The 14,676-nt window shown below is 47.8% G+C and overlaps 2 non-coding genes across 2 annotated transcripts; both read left to right on the top strand.

Moving 5' to 3' along the window:
* The first annotated feature begins 833 nt into the window (after positions 1 to 833).
* TRNAA-AGC lies at positions 834 to 905 on the top strand. The gene has a single exon. It is a non-coding gene; the product is annotated as a tRNA-Ala (tRNA).
* Positions 906 to 8,633: 7,728 nt separating this feature from the next.
* On the top strand, positions 8,634 to 8,705 carry TRNAA-AGC. The gene has a single exon. It is a non-coding gene; the product is annotated as a tRNA-Ala (tRNA).
* The last annotated feature ends 5,971 nt before the right edge of the window (positions 8,706 to 14,676 follow it).

Genomic DNA, 14,676 nt, shown 5'->3' with positions numbered 1-14,676 from the left:
GGCTGGCTTCCCCGCCGCGCCCCGCTGGGGTGGTGACAGAGCGTCCCGCGCCGCGGAGGAAAAGGGGCAGTTCTTGGGCTGTTGAGACGGAGGGGCTGCACAGGGAAGGAAAGCAGTTCGCAGCGAGAGGCCGGAGTCGTGCGCGCGGAGGACGGCCCGCCGGCGTGCGGAGAGTCCTTCTTGTATTTTAGAAAACCGTCCGCGTGAGGCTGCCTCCCAGGCGCGGGCTCCCGGTCCGACTCCGCAGGCGGTTAACTAAGGGGAGAGCTTAGTCCTTCTGAGTCCGTTGGGGCTCGACTGTGTTCCGTGGAAATAACCCCACGCACAGCGGCGCCCCGCGGCCTGGCCCCCCGGAACCGCCCGCCAAGGCGCCCGCTCTGGGGCTCCCGGGACTTGCAGACCAGCCCCCCGCACGGCCGCCTGCCTTCCGCGCTCGGTGGGCTCCGGCCGGAAGAGGGCGCTGCAGCGGCCGCCGCGCCCGGGGGCGGCTCCTTTCCCGCGGCGCCCGGGTTCCCGCCGTCCGCGTCTCGCCGCGGCAGCTGCGCCCCCCGCGGGTGCTCCGCGCGCGGCCGCCCCGGGCCCCCCCGCAGTTCCCGTCCGGCCGCCCTTCCCGGCAGAGAGGCCCCCGCCCAGACCTCGCCCTGCGCGCCGGGCCGCGCGTTCCCGGCAGGTGGCGACCGGAGGGGGGTCTGCGGACCAGACGGGGCCGGTCGTGGCCGCTGCGTCCGGCCGCAAGCCAGAGTCTAGGGCGCAGAGCCCCGGGACTGGCCTGGACGCGGCCGACACCGGCGGCGAGGAGCCATAGGGCCGTTTCCGAGCCTTCCCCAAGCGCAGGGGGTGTAGCTCAGTGGTAGAGCGCGTGCTTAGCATGCACGAGGCCCCGGGTTCAATCCCCGGCACCTCCACTTTTGGCAACATTCACTTTTGCTCGAACTCCTGCCGGGTCGCCTCACCATTTGTTAAATCGTACCTGCCGCTCGCTTGTTTTCTCGTTCTTTCGTTCTCTTGCAGTTCCTTGAACTCACACGAAAAACGAGACCGCACGCGTCTCTGCTCCAGGCCCCGGGTGCCAAGTCTGCAGGCACCTCCGGCTCCGGATCCCCCAACCCCGAGAGCACGCTCCGCACCGAATTCACTAGCGCGCCGCGGAGCTTCATCTCGCAGTGTTAGCGAAGAGCAAGACGCGCAGAAAGGGGAAGAGGGGCGCGGCGCTCAGGAAATTCTCCTCCTCCGCCCCCGCTTTCTGCTCTGGAGCCCCCCACCTTCCTCCGGAGACCGCGCGCCGTCCCCCCTCCTCATCTGTCTCCCCACCCCTCCCTCTGCGGTTACACCTTCTGTGCGCTGCTTTGACGCGCTGTTCCTGACTTTCATTACAGGAACTTTTGAAGCACACAGTAAGCTTCGGATCTAGATAAAGGTTCTTTATTGTGTTAAATAGATTCGATCCTTCTTATCTGACTGATTTGAGGAAACACCTGCTTGGTTCATTTGGAAAGATAAATTAGGGAGAGAAATCAGAAAATAAAGATACAGCCCCATTCCCTTTTCTTACCGCTCCTGGCTCCGTCCCACATTTTGAAGGGCTTTGTACTTGTGTGTGTGAACATCTCAAGACACACTTCCAAGCTTCAAGCACACCCGTGGCAAAGAGCCAGTCCAGGGCCCGCTGCGAGGCCTGGGAGCATGATGCTAAGGGCATGGGCTGCGCTCACAAGGATGGCCTCAGAAAAGAGGCCTGGAAGGAGGGACGATGGGGCTGTTTTGGCAGAGAATTCTGGGGGCCCGAGTAAATAGTGTGGACTGCATATCCATAGGAGGATACATGGCCAGGAGAGGCCCCAGGGCTATGCACCTGTTGCCCAGGGGTAAACATGATACCGAGTGGATGCTCCAGAGTTTAAGGGGCTATTTGTGTTTAACCAGACCTTTCCAATGTATTTCTAAGGTTAACCTCATGGGCTGTCTTTCCCCAAATACCCAGTTTCCTGACTCATGTGTGTGTGTCTGGTAGTGTCTCTTTTGGAAATACACCTTATACCTGCTGGACACAGGACTGTACACTTGCCCTTAGATTGTGACAATACTTGCAAGATTAGAAGGTTACGTGGGGACGAAAAAGACTTCCTCAACCCTCTTAGGGTCCTTGGCTGGGTCTAACATTAAAACGACAAAGACAGATTAACAGGACAAAACAATAGACATTTATTTAATAGAAGTTCTACATGACACGGTGACGTGAGAGCCTTCCCTAGGAAATGAAGCCCCAGAGAAACAGCCCTGGGTGTTTCATGCCAGGGTTGAGGCGGTGTGGGCAGCCGTGGAGGGCTGTGATAGGTTAAGGAGTATGAGGTCAATTGTAATAAATTGTAAATAAATAAATTGAAGTAAATTGTAATAAATTGCAAAAATAAATAAGTTATAAAATAAATTATTACAAATACAAATAAATAAATTGTAAATAAATACATTATAAAAATAAATTGAGGAATATGATAGGTTAAGGGGTATAATTGTAAACAATAAATTGGTTAGGGAGTATGAGGTAATTATAGTAAATTGGGGGAACTCAGCAAGGTTTGTTTTTTAGGGGTCTTCTTGGCATCCCTTTGTCTTTAGAAGGAAGGAAGCTCCTTTCCATCATAGGGAGGGCATCTCTCACAGGTCCCCTTTTATGACCTGCTTCAGGGAAGAAGGGCAATAGGGAAGGTCAGAGCAACATTTCTGCTTTTGCTGTTTTCTCAGATTCCTTCGGCTTAAAATATCTAATACACCCAAGTGGCATCTTTTGGAGTAGCATGTACTGAACTCCATCAGTAACAGGGTAGACCCTGTCAGAGGAAGAAATCAATCTGAACTCTAACGATGTTATATGGTAAGTAAGGGTTTGTGAGGATCTTGTGGTCATATCATCTTAGGACTCTTAACTAAACCCGGAGGCCAGAGGACGGAGGGGCCTCTGATGCCTGCAGAAGTAGATTAAAACGAAGCCTGGGTATGCTTCAAGGTGAGGAAACAAACAATAAGTACAACCAATCACAGCCAACAAGGCTTTCTAGCCAAATAACTGCCCTTCTTTGCTTCTGCGGCTTCTCTGTGTCCGGTCTGTCCCCCGACCTTGTGTCGCGGGGGGAAGGCCAGTGCGCCAGTAGCTGATCCGAGAACCAGTTTTTGCTCAAATAAACTCTTAAAAATTTTTAACATGCCTCAGTTTCTCTTTAAACAGGATTAAAGGTAGAATTTTAGGATAAAGAAAGCTCTTCTGGAAAGTTGAAAATGTTGATTTAAAAAACCATAAATTTAATTTGGACTGTTTTCCCAGTTTTTGTATGTTTCTCAGTTGTATGTTTTAATGGGAGAAACTTAAGCATTTTATCAGAGCTTTAATTTTGTTTTGAGGGGGAGGTATTATGTTAAATTGAGATAGAAAAGATTCAGCCACCCAAAGAGCTTCTTGAATAAACTTTTCCTAACAATAACTGAAAAGTTTGGAGGAATTTGTCATTGCCCTTACGAGCACTTTCACCGTGAAATACGCAGTTCAACGTCCTGGAGAGTGATGCCGGCGCCACCAAATGGCCATCGTGGGAACCTCAAAGTCGTTTGCTGTGGATGAGCGTTCTGAGATGGCCAGTAACTCTGTAACAGATTGTTGTTTTTGATTATGTCCTTCTGGATTCTCAAAGTCACATGGAGAAACTGTTTTTACAACACGGAGGGTAGGTGTCTAGGGCATTTTCTTAAGCTTCAAAAGGTCTAACTGTAGAATAGGCTTCAATATCCATAATTGAACTTTTTTCAGATGTTGATTTTCCTCTAATAAACCATTAACATTTTCCAATTTTTTTAAGTAGGCTCCACGCCCAGCATGGACCCGACACAGGGCTTGAACTCGTGACCCTGAGGTCAAGACCTGAGCTGAGATCAAGAGTCAGACTCTCAACAATGAACCACCCAGGTGCCCCTCCAATTTTAAATTGAGGTTCCCAAGACAGTTAAAAATCTCTGTGTCTCCATTGTGGTGAGCATAGCATAATGTATGGAGACTCTCTTGCCCACCTGAAACTAATGTAATATCATGTGTTAACTATATCTCAATTAAAAAAAATCTCCATGTTCCCATATCACAGCATTTCAGAATCACAGTCTGAAGTCACATGTACTCTCGGTGTAGATGTCAATTAACCCTTAAACTTTTAGCAGGTTCTCCTGCTCACATTAGAACTATTAGTCCTGTGACCTGAGTAGATGTTGGCAAAGGGGTAGGTAGCTTCCTTTACTGAATTTAAAGAAGTTACAGCACAAAAGTATACCTTGAATTTTTAAAGATATGAACCATCGACACATCACAGTTGTTCAGGGGGCATTTCAGTCAGCACATGGTGGTCAGGAGATATCCCCCTTTCTCTATCTGATAAAGAGATCAAGGAGGCTCATTAGGATACTCATATTAGCAGATAATTCTGCTCACCTCCGTCTGCTTCACAGCCTTGTAAATACACTCATGCCGGACCGCACTAGACATTTTGCCTCGAAAAGCTTGGCAGTGGGCACAGCAACATCCTCTCTGGCTTGGACCCTAACAGGATTCTATTTTAGAACTTCTTCTTCTAAATATTCTTGCTCATATGATCCATGTCTTTTCATAGCTCACAAAAACTCATGAATCAGGAGAAGATTTTTCTGTCTCACTATTTCCCCCCTCCTCTCTTCTGCACTGTGTTTAACGGGTACTAGGCTTTCCTTCGGGAGAACCACCACATACACCATCCTGGCATGAAAGGGGACCAGGTGCTACGGCCCAGAGGTCAGCTGCCGAGGGGAGCGAATGCACCAACCTAAGACAAGCAGCCAGCTCCAAGTGAGGATGACCGCTTTGGTCTCTGGGACAATGAAGGGAGAGGAACCTAGTGTTTGGGTTTTTGGGGTTTTTTTTTAAAGATTTTTAATTTTTTTTTAATTTTTAAAATTCTTTATTTAAATTAAATTTAGTTAACATATACTGTATTATTAGTTTCAAAGGTATAGGTCAGTGATTCATCAGTTGAATGTAACACCCAGTGCTCATCACATCCCGTGCGCTCCTTAATGCCCATCACCCGGGTACCCCATCCCCCCACCCCCCTCCCCTCCAGCAACCCTCAGTTTGTTCCCTAGAGTTAAGTGTCTCTTATGATTTGCCTCCCTCTCTGTTTTCATCTTATTTTATTTTTCCTTCTTTTCCCCTATGTTCATCTGTTTTATTTCTTAAATTCCATATATGACTGAAATCGTATGGTATTTGTCTTTCTCTGATTGACTTATTTCGTTCAGCACACCTTCTAGTTCCATCCACATCCTTGCAAATGGCAAGATTTCATTCTTTTTGATGGCTAATATTCCACTATATATATATATATATATATGTCGATGGACATCTGGGCTCTTTCCATAATTTGGCTATTGTGGACATTGCTGCTATAAACATTGGGGTTCATGTGCCCCTTCGAATCACTATGTTTGTATTATTTTTCAAAGTAATCTCTATGCCCAACATGGGGCTCGAACTCATGACTCTAAGATCAAGAGTCACCTGCTCTACTGACTGAACCTAGCGTATTAAAGCAGTTCCTCATCTACTTTAAGCCATGCTTCAGGCCACTAGCCTAAAGAGGATTGGGTGGGTTTTAAATCAGAACCTCATTTCAGGGTGCTCAGTCGGTTGAGAGGCTGCCTTCGGCTGGGGTCATGATCCCAGGGTCCTGGGATTGAGCCCCGCGAGCCCCGCATGGGGCTCCCTGCTCAGCGAGGAGTCTGCTTCTCCCTCTCCCTCTGCCCCTCCCCCTACTTGTGCTTTCTCTGTCTCACTCTCTAATAAATAAATAAAATCTTTAAAAAATTATTTAAAAAAAAAAGAATCTCCTTTTACTGATTTACCAGCAAAGAGTAACGCAACAAAACTTTTGGCATCTATGAATTTTTTTTCATTTTTTGGTTGAAACAGCTGCATAGAACCAAGTAAAGTATATAGAATCAATGATTTGCTCTTCCTCAATCAAACTATTTCCAACTCATTCCTGATTTTCAGTAAAGGGCCAGAGACATGAGGCTCAGACCCAGAAAACCAGGCCCTTGGAGTTCTGTTCTCCCTATTATCAATGTCTCTTATCTATACCATATCATTATTTTGTTTCTCATAACCCCACAGATTCAATGTGAAGTGGAGTGGGAGGGGTGTTGTAGAATACATGAGGATTATGACACCCAAAAAGTGGGACAAAAATATCATGCTGAGAAGTGTCCATCAATTCTTATTTTATTGAGTGCTTTTGGAATATTTGTGTTAGTTTATTAGGGCTACTGTCACAAATTACCACAAACTGGGTGGCCTAAAACAATATGAATTTATTCTCTCAGAATGCTCTAGGCCAGAAGTCCAAAATCAAGGTGTCAGCAGGGTTATGGTCCCGCTGAGTCTCTAGGGAAGATTCCTTCTTTGCCTCATCTTAGTTTCCGGAGGCTTCTGGCACTGTTCCACTTCCAGTCTCTGCCTGCATCGTGGTGTGGCCTGCTTCCCTCTGTGTGTCCGTGTCTACATGTTTTCCTCGTCTTATAAGGACATCAGTCAGTGGATTTAGGGCTCACCACATTTCAATATGATCTCCTCCTAACTAATTGCATCTACAAAGACCCTATTTCTAAATAAGGTCACAAATAAAGTCACCCTATTTCTAAATAAGGTTACAAAGACCCTATTTCTAAATTAGGTCATATATTTCTAAATAAGGACCTCTAAATAAGGTCCCATAAATAAAGCCAAGTGGATGTGAATTTTTGGAGGACACTATGCAGCCCACTGCAATATTAAATATATGTTGTCTTTTGTCAAATGCTTTTTCTGAATCTATAGAGATAATCATGTATGTTTTTTCTCCTTTCCTCTATCAACATGATGGTCAATGGTCTATATTAATGTTGCTAAAGATAAGCCAGAGCTGGATAGGAGCTAAAGCAGGAAAAATAGATTTCATTCAGGAATATTGTAATAGGGGGAAAGAGGCCTCAGTATAGAACTGGGACCAATTCCAAATACAGTATTTGGCAAGGAGCAATTTATAGCCAAGAGTGGGGTGGGGTCCTTTGGTGGATAGAATATTACTAAGAGGAAACATTAGGGGGGAAGGGTGGATTCTGGCTAAATGGACCTAACAGGATCCTTGCTGGAAGCGGGCCAAGGTGATCATACATCACCTGGGGGAGGGCAGAGGATGATGAACCCAGTTAGGTATCTCGGGTGACCAGTATGGAGGATGGGATTCTTGCTAAAACTGAACCATGCAGAGATGAAATGGAAGTCCGAGAGTCCAGGCCTAGTTGGAAAGGAGTGCCGGGGAACCTGAGTAGAGTTTGGTGGAGAAGAGAATCTTTGTCGATGTCTTTCTTAATAACGAGTGATCTCTGCATTTCTGGAATAAACCCCAGTTGGACATCCCGTATTATGTGAAATAGGCCTGTAGTTTTAATTTTTGGTGCAAACTGAGAAAGTTTGTGGTAAATGTTATGCTCACTTTATGTAACGAATAGGACATTTTTCTTCTTTTTCTATGCTTTGAATAATCTAAGTAGCATCATGATTTTCTGATATTTAACAGTTTGGTAGCATTTGTTTGTGAAAGTATTTTTGCCTGGTACCCTTTTGGGGGGCATGCCTATTCAACTATTTTCTCTATTTTTCTAAAGTAATGGTCTGTTTACTCCTGTCTCTACAAGGATTAATTTGGATAAGCTATATTTACAAAACCCACTTCATCTAAGTTTTCAAATCATTTGCTGAGTTGTGCTATGATGTTTCTCACCCTTTTTTAAAAAGCTCTTTTGATAGTTACTTTCTCCGGTCAGTTCAATTTTATGTATTTGCACTTATTTTCCTTTCTCCTAATTAGGTTAGCTAGAGGTTTGTCTATTTTGTTGACTTTTCAAATGTCTAGCTTTTTTGTTTATGAGTTCCACTTTTTAAAACTCGTTATTTTCTGCGTTTGTCTCTAGCAGCCCTTCCTTCTCTTAGTTTATTTTGGTTCCCCTGGTGTATTTCGTTGTTCATTTCCTAGCGTCTCCGCCGGGCATTTGGTCGGTTTATTGCTCAGTGGCTCTAAGAGCAGCGCTGGGAGGCGCGTTAGGGCATCGGCGGCCTGAGCGGGCGGCCGGCGGGGGGTGAGCTGCGAAGGGCGGGCTCCGCGCGGGGGGCGGGCGGCGCAGGTGTGGGTGGCAGGTGCACCGCCCCCCGCCGCCCCCCGGGAGGGGAACCGGCCCCCCCGCCCGGGGCACCTGCGCTCCGCGGTCGCCCCTCTGCCCTGGGGCTCAGGCGGGGTCCCCACATTATGCTTCGCGGCTTTCCCGCAGCCCGGAAAGCGGGAAAAGGAGAGCAAGGAGACCCGAGGAGGCTTGATCCCCGGTCCGCTGGCGGCGGGGAGGCGACCCGGCGCGGACACATCCGGGACACCGGGCCTCGGGTCTAGAACGTGGGTTCCGGCCCTGGATCGGAGGTTCCAGAAAGAGCGGGCAGAGGTGGGGGGCCGGGCCCGGGGCCGCGTCTGGCGAGAGCCGCCCAAAGCGCCTGCGCTCCCCTTTAATAGGCTCGGGGCAGGCGGCCTGCCCGCGGGGGTGTAGCTCAGTGGTAGAGCGCGTGCTTAGCATGCACGAGGCCCCGGGTTCAATCCCCGGCACCTCCACTTTTGCTCCCGGGCTTCCTCGCGGTCCTGCTCCGTCCTCTCTGCCGCTGGTCTCAGTGCTGCCGCGTCTGCGTTCCCCGGGGCTCGGCCACGCCGAGGGGCCGCGCAGGCGAGGGGGACAGGTGGCCGGGAGGACGGGCTCGGGAACAGCGCGGGGGCTGTCGCCTCGGCTCCATTTTGCAGGGTTATTCGCAGAGCGGGAAAGGAAGGTGAGGACGGAGAGGCTTAAGGAGAGAAGCGCACGGGCTCCCAGACCACCTTCCTGGTTCCTTTGCTTCCCGGCCGCGGTGGCCACGGTCACTCCGCAGTCGCGCGCGAGCCGCGGGGGCGTCGCTCAAGAGCCCAACGGCCCAAGACTGACCTCCAGTTCGGGTGTGCCGAACCCCTCCCCGAGAGCTGCAGTTCACCCCCTGGCTTAGGGGATTTACAGGGGTGCTTTTAGCCGACGCGGGTGCGCCCTGTCTGCTGGGGTCCCGGGCCCAGGATGGGCGGCGCCTGCGAGCTGCTTGGAAATGCAGGGTGTCAGCTCCAGCCCAGACCTTTGCACTAGAACCTGATCCCTAAGTGATTGCTTTGCACATTAACCTTTCAGAAGCACTGGTTTGGGCACTGGGACGGCTCGGGAGGGTGTATCTTCCATGCCTGTATTTTAATTTTTTCCAATTTCCTCTTCCAATGTAGGAAAAACAATTGCAAAAATGTCCTTCTATTGTTGGGCCATTTCCGTGTCCTAATAATTGACCTTGTTCTCTCCTATAGTAATATAGCATTTATTAATATTTTTGAATCAACATACATAACTGAATTTGATGTGAAGTTCCTTTTTATTTTTAATAAAAATTTGCAAGTTTTGCAATCAAGACTGTACTAACTTCCAGTATGAACTGGGAAGTTTGTATCTTTGTTTCTGCTCAGCGACATTTTAAGTAGGATAATATTTTGTAATCACTTCCATACTCAACTGCCTCTTCCTCATCAAATTTTTAGGAACTTTGGTATCAGCCCGCTTTTGTGTACGTAGCCCTAGGACAGATTTTGAAGATTGAAAACCGTTGGCAACCATGATGGAAGTGTGGGCTGAAGGACTGTGCAGCCATTGGGAAGACCCTGGTTCCCTGAACAAAGGTCATGTCGAACCCCTCTTTCCCTGTGAAGTGATTAGGGAATTTTCAAAGGACAAAATAAGTTCCAAGGGAAATTCTTTCCCCAGTTAAGATGTCCCGACTTTGGGATTTACTTTTCCATAAAAGATTCACAACGAGTGCTCCAGAGCCAGACTTTCTTTAATGGGAGCAATAGTTCACTCTCTGTTCTGCTGACGTATTTTCTTTCCCTTTTCTTGTTTTCAAAGTACAATTTCACAATATCTTTCTGCCACTTATACCCACCATGTCAGGAGAAATTATTCACATGCTCCAACTATGGGAATTCATCAAGTTGCAAAAAGAAAAAAGACAAAATATGAGAAAGAATGTCATGAATTATCACCGTTGCTTTTCTAGATTCTATTAGGGCTCAGGCCCAAATAGAAAGAAAATTTTTTTCCTTCCTTCCAACCATAGACTTCTCCATGGAAACCCACCTCTGCAATTTAAAGGGGAAGAGGATATGGTGAAAAAGCCAAGGGCTTAGTGTGAGAACGCTATAGGAAATACCAGATGGAAATTTTTTTAAATTATGTGCCAATAAAGCAACTAACATGTGCTGACTTAAGTGCTTCTTTGAGAACAAGTTGTGTCGAACTTTGACTCAGAATAAGAGTGTCTGCCTTCGGCTCGGGTCGTGATCCCGGGGTCCTGGGATCGGGCCCCCCGCATCCGGCTCCCTGCTCCACAGGGAGCCTGCTTCTCCCTCTCCCACTCCCCCTGCTTGTGTTCCCTCTCTCGCTGCGTCTCTCTCTGTCAAATAAGTAAAATCTTTTTTTTTTTTAAAGGTGGGTTTAAGATGATTTTTTTTTTAAAGATTTTATTTATTTATTTGACAGAGAGAGACACAGTGAGAGAGGGAACACAAGCAGGGGGAGTGGGAGAGGGAGAAGCAGGCTTTCTTCCGAGCAGGGAGCCCAATGTGGGACTTGATCCCAGGACCCTGGGATCATGACCTGAGCCGGAGGCAGACGCTTAACGACTGAGCCACCCAGGCGCCCCCAAATAAATAAAATCTTAAAAAAAAAAATTAAAGTACATTGTAGATGAATTCTGGAAATTCAACCATGTTTTATTTGGGTGTTCTATTTTTCAACAAGCTTATCTTTTGCTTAGCTTTCTCAGGGAGAAATTAAAGATTAAGAAACGCGTAGCAGAGGGGCGCCTGGGTGGCTCAGTCGGTTGGGCGGCTGCCTTCAGCTCAGATCATGATCCCAGAGTCCTGGGATCGAGCCCCGCATCGGGCTCCCTGCTCAGCAGAGAGCCTGCTTCTCCCTCTCCCTCTGCCTGCCACTCTGCCTACTTGTGCTCTCTATCTCTCTGTCAAATAAATTAATTTTTAAAAAATCTTAAAAAAAAAAAAAAGAAACTCTTAGAGGAAAGGAGATGTGCCCATGTGTGGGACCCCCTGGGAACATGCGCGAAGACACAGGGGCAGGACCACGGGCTGCACAGTAAGGTGGGAGCAGACATGATTCCTCAGGCCATGCAGTCACTCTAACTCAAAAGGCAGTGCTTTGTTTTTTTCAAAGACACATTTAATTGGAGAAAAAAGACTATTTAAACCTTTACTGCCTAGTGTAGAAACAGTTCCTTCACTCAATCAAGGTGGGAGACCTACAGCAATATAACTAATCCTCCCTGTCCGTGTTAACAAGTATTGTAAACACCAAGGAAATAAGTCCTAAGTGTGGATTGAAATTCTGGAGCACAGTATAAAAGCTCCTTACGTGAAAAATCCACTCCTTTTGGTCTGTCAACTTTTTCAAAATGGCACCCAACCAGTTATAATTTTTTCCCCCGATCCTGGATGCATTAGAAATGTGCTGCATATGTCTTCAGGTTTCCTGAGTATGAATGAATTCTACCGTAGGAGATAAATGGTTATTTCATAAGAAGAATCATATTTGAAACTCATCCTACTATTTCCCTGTGAACAGATATTTCAATCATGCTGTAGGCAGAGAGTCTGAATGTTGTCAGAGAAAATTAATAAACAATTATGGCATTCAGTGTACCTTTGGGTAAATAGAAAAAAAAAAAAAAACCCGAACCTTTTTGTGAGGAACTTCTAGTAATCTAACTGGTATCTAGGTTTCTCCAGGAGCAATTTAGGGGATAATTACTCGATGACACTGGCAACTTTCACAATTGTGTTTTCACACCATCAGCCTAGATAATATTCCACTCATCCTCCCAACACTTACACACACACACACACACACACACACACACACACACACACACACATACAAGAGCTTGGAGAGTTCTGTGGACACCACTTCTCTAGCACTCAATTCCAGTGAGACCTGCCACGTCTGTTTCCTCCTATCTATTCTACCAGCCCCGTGAGCCGACCAAGAGAGAAATTCTGCCAAGTCAACGAGGTCCTTTGAATTTTAAGAGACTCAGTGATGTACTTACTAATATAGCAAAGACATAAGATGAATGAAGAAGAAAGAACACCTACTAGGAGGCTGGTACCAGGAAATGAGTCTTTGGGGGTCTTCCATGGAAGTTTCCAGGCCATGGTGCTAACCAGCGTGAATCCTAGGGTCCAAGATCAGTCTGGAAAGAACTGTTTTTTTTGTTTTTGTTTTTGCAACCATCAAAAAATGGGTTCCTGACTCTAGATCTTCCAGGACACTTTCAGTTTTCCCTCTCTATTACGTAAACCTGTGGCTCGTGGTCACACCCACCCCCAAGTACTCAGGTCTGGGCACTGGGTAGAGTTCACTATGTTGCTTCCCCTGGGGGACCCTGTAGATGGACATGTTAAATGTGACATGCCCCAAACCACACTCTCTTCCTCTCCATCTCCCCTCCATCCTCCACAGAACATCATTGAGAACAAACCTCTCTTTTCTGCTTGAGAGAACCACAGGGTCTCTTTCACGAGTCTCCCCCTCTTTCTGGCTCTGGAAACCGGGTAGGCCTCTCCATCCCTGTCTAGCTACCTACTTAACTTACTTCTGAAATTCCACACTTCTTTCCATCCCTGAATCCGCTGTTTGGTTCTGGCCTTGAACATGATTATCCTGGACGACCCCTCCAGCGTTCTCAGCTGCCTTCAGGCTGTAATAAACACGGAGAGCTCTGGTAACAAATCACTGAACGAACTGCCTGTGGTTTGAATTCTCACCTGGGGTTTTCCCATCAGAATCTTGCCCTTAACATCGCCGTGGAGCGAACAACAAATAGCAAGAAGTGTATTATCCAGGGAAAAGCTGGTCACTTTTCCAACGAATGTTTTCAATATTTTGTGTCCCTTTCAAGCCTGGTTTGCTAAAGGATCCGTGCCCCCGGGGCCCTCTGTCCTCCGGGAGTCACACGCACTGCGCCTTCTTCCCTCCTGCTGCAAAGACGAGGGCAAACCCGGGTGGAGGGGGGAGAGGAGCCCCGGGGGGCAGTGAGGCCGATCCGGGAGGTGCGGGGTGCGGCTCAGCGGCGGAGGCCCCGGGTTCCACCCGGCTGGCTCCTCATCCTTTAAACGGTGCCGACTGCGCCATCCTACTGCCTTACTTCCCTTACTCATTCACTGCCTGCGCCCCGGAAATTCAAACACTTCACCCAAAACGTGCATTTTGACGCTACCCTGTTTAGACTCCTCGAGCCTCGAAGCCCTCAAGCCGGCCAGCAGATAGACGTTCACGCGGTCTATTGGTTTCCTGGGGCAGGTGTAACGTGTGGACCCCCAGGCTTGCCTGGCGGCTGCATGCCCCCCACCCCAGCCTTCAGGGTCGCTCTGCCCCCTCCCCTGCACGTGGGAGACCTCCCTCTGCCTCTCTCTTGAAGGACACCTGTGCTTACAGGGGGCCCACCGCACAACCCAAGGCAAGATCCCCACTTGAAGACCCCCAGTGTAATCACAGCTGCAAAGGCACTTGGTCCCTGTAAGGGAACGCAGGGGCCAGGGACTGAGGCCTGCTACCTTTGGGGCCGTTATTCAGCCTGGGAACCCCTAGACTCAAAACAAGTGGGCCACCATACCCCCAAACCCGTCCTGCTGGCCTCTGTTTTCCACTACTATTGAGAGAAGGAAAAACAGAAAAGGGAAGAAGAAAAGAAGAGGTCTGAGGAAAAGTACCTTAGTTTCCTTTCTTTTCTGTGAAGTTTTTAGGAGGAGGAATCAAAAGTCTTCCGTTTGACTTTTCTACTCATCTCCTCTCTCTATCACCAAAACTTTGGTCCAACAACAAGCAGAGGACACTAGGTGACTCGGTGGGGGGATGCTACCACAAAATGACGGCTGTTGAGAGGCCAGAGTCTGCCGAACATTAAAACCAACCAACCAACAAACAAACTGCTTTAAATCACCCAGCTAGCCTGCATGTGCGAACGGCTATTTCATCCTCTACAATTTCCTTTCCTTTCATCACTCCCTTCTTTTATCATTCCTTCTTTTAAAAGTATACCCAGAAATATCAGTCAACATCAAACACACTCCTATGAAGAAATGGCAAAAAAGAAACTTTTGGTATGTGCCAAAATGGGAATTATTAGCTGCCAAAACAAGAAGACAAATAGTTCACAGATGTCTAAGACATTTCCACTGTAGTGAAAGAACAGTCATTTCCTCTACCACTTCTTGTCCATACTCCTGCTCTGCATTTTCCAGGCACTCCCCAAAATTTCTAGTCCACGGAAGGCCTCACTCAAGGGCTGTTACGGTTTCAATCCAAAACTATCTGTGCCCATCATCGTGGCCGATGGTAGAGAGGGAAGAGTGCTCCGTCTTCATTCCCAACCATGGCAGCCCCTCTTTGCTTCCCAGCTCAGAGAAAGAAATTCAATCTCTTTCAGATGTCCCTAGCATGAAAGGAGTG

This window comes from Phoca vitulina, unplaced genomic scaffold, assembly GCF_004348235.1.
Source record: "Phoca vitulina isolate PV1807 unplaced genomic scaffold, GSC_HSeal_1.0 scaffold123, whole genome shotgun sequence".
NCBI classification, from domain to species: Eukaryota; Metazoa; Chordata; class Mammalia; order Carnivora; family Phocidae; genus Phoca; species Phoca vitulina.
This window is presented reverse-complemented; position numbering and strand designations above follow the sequence as displayed.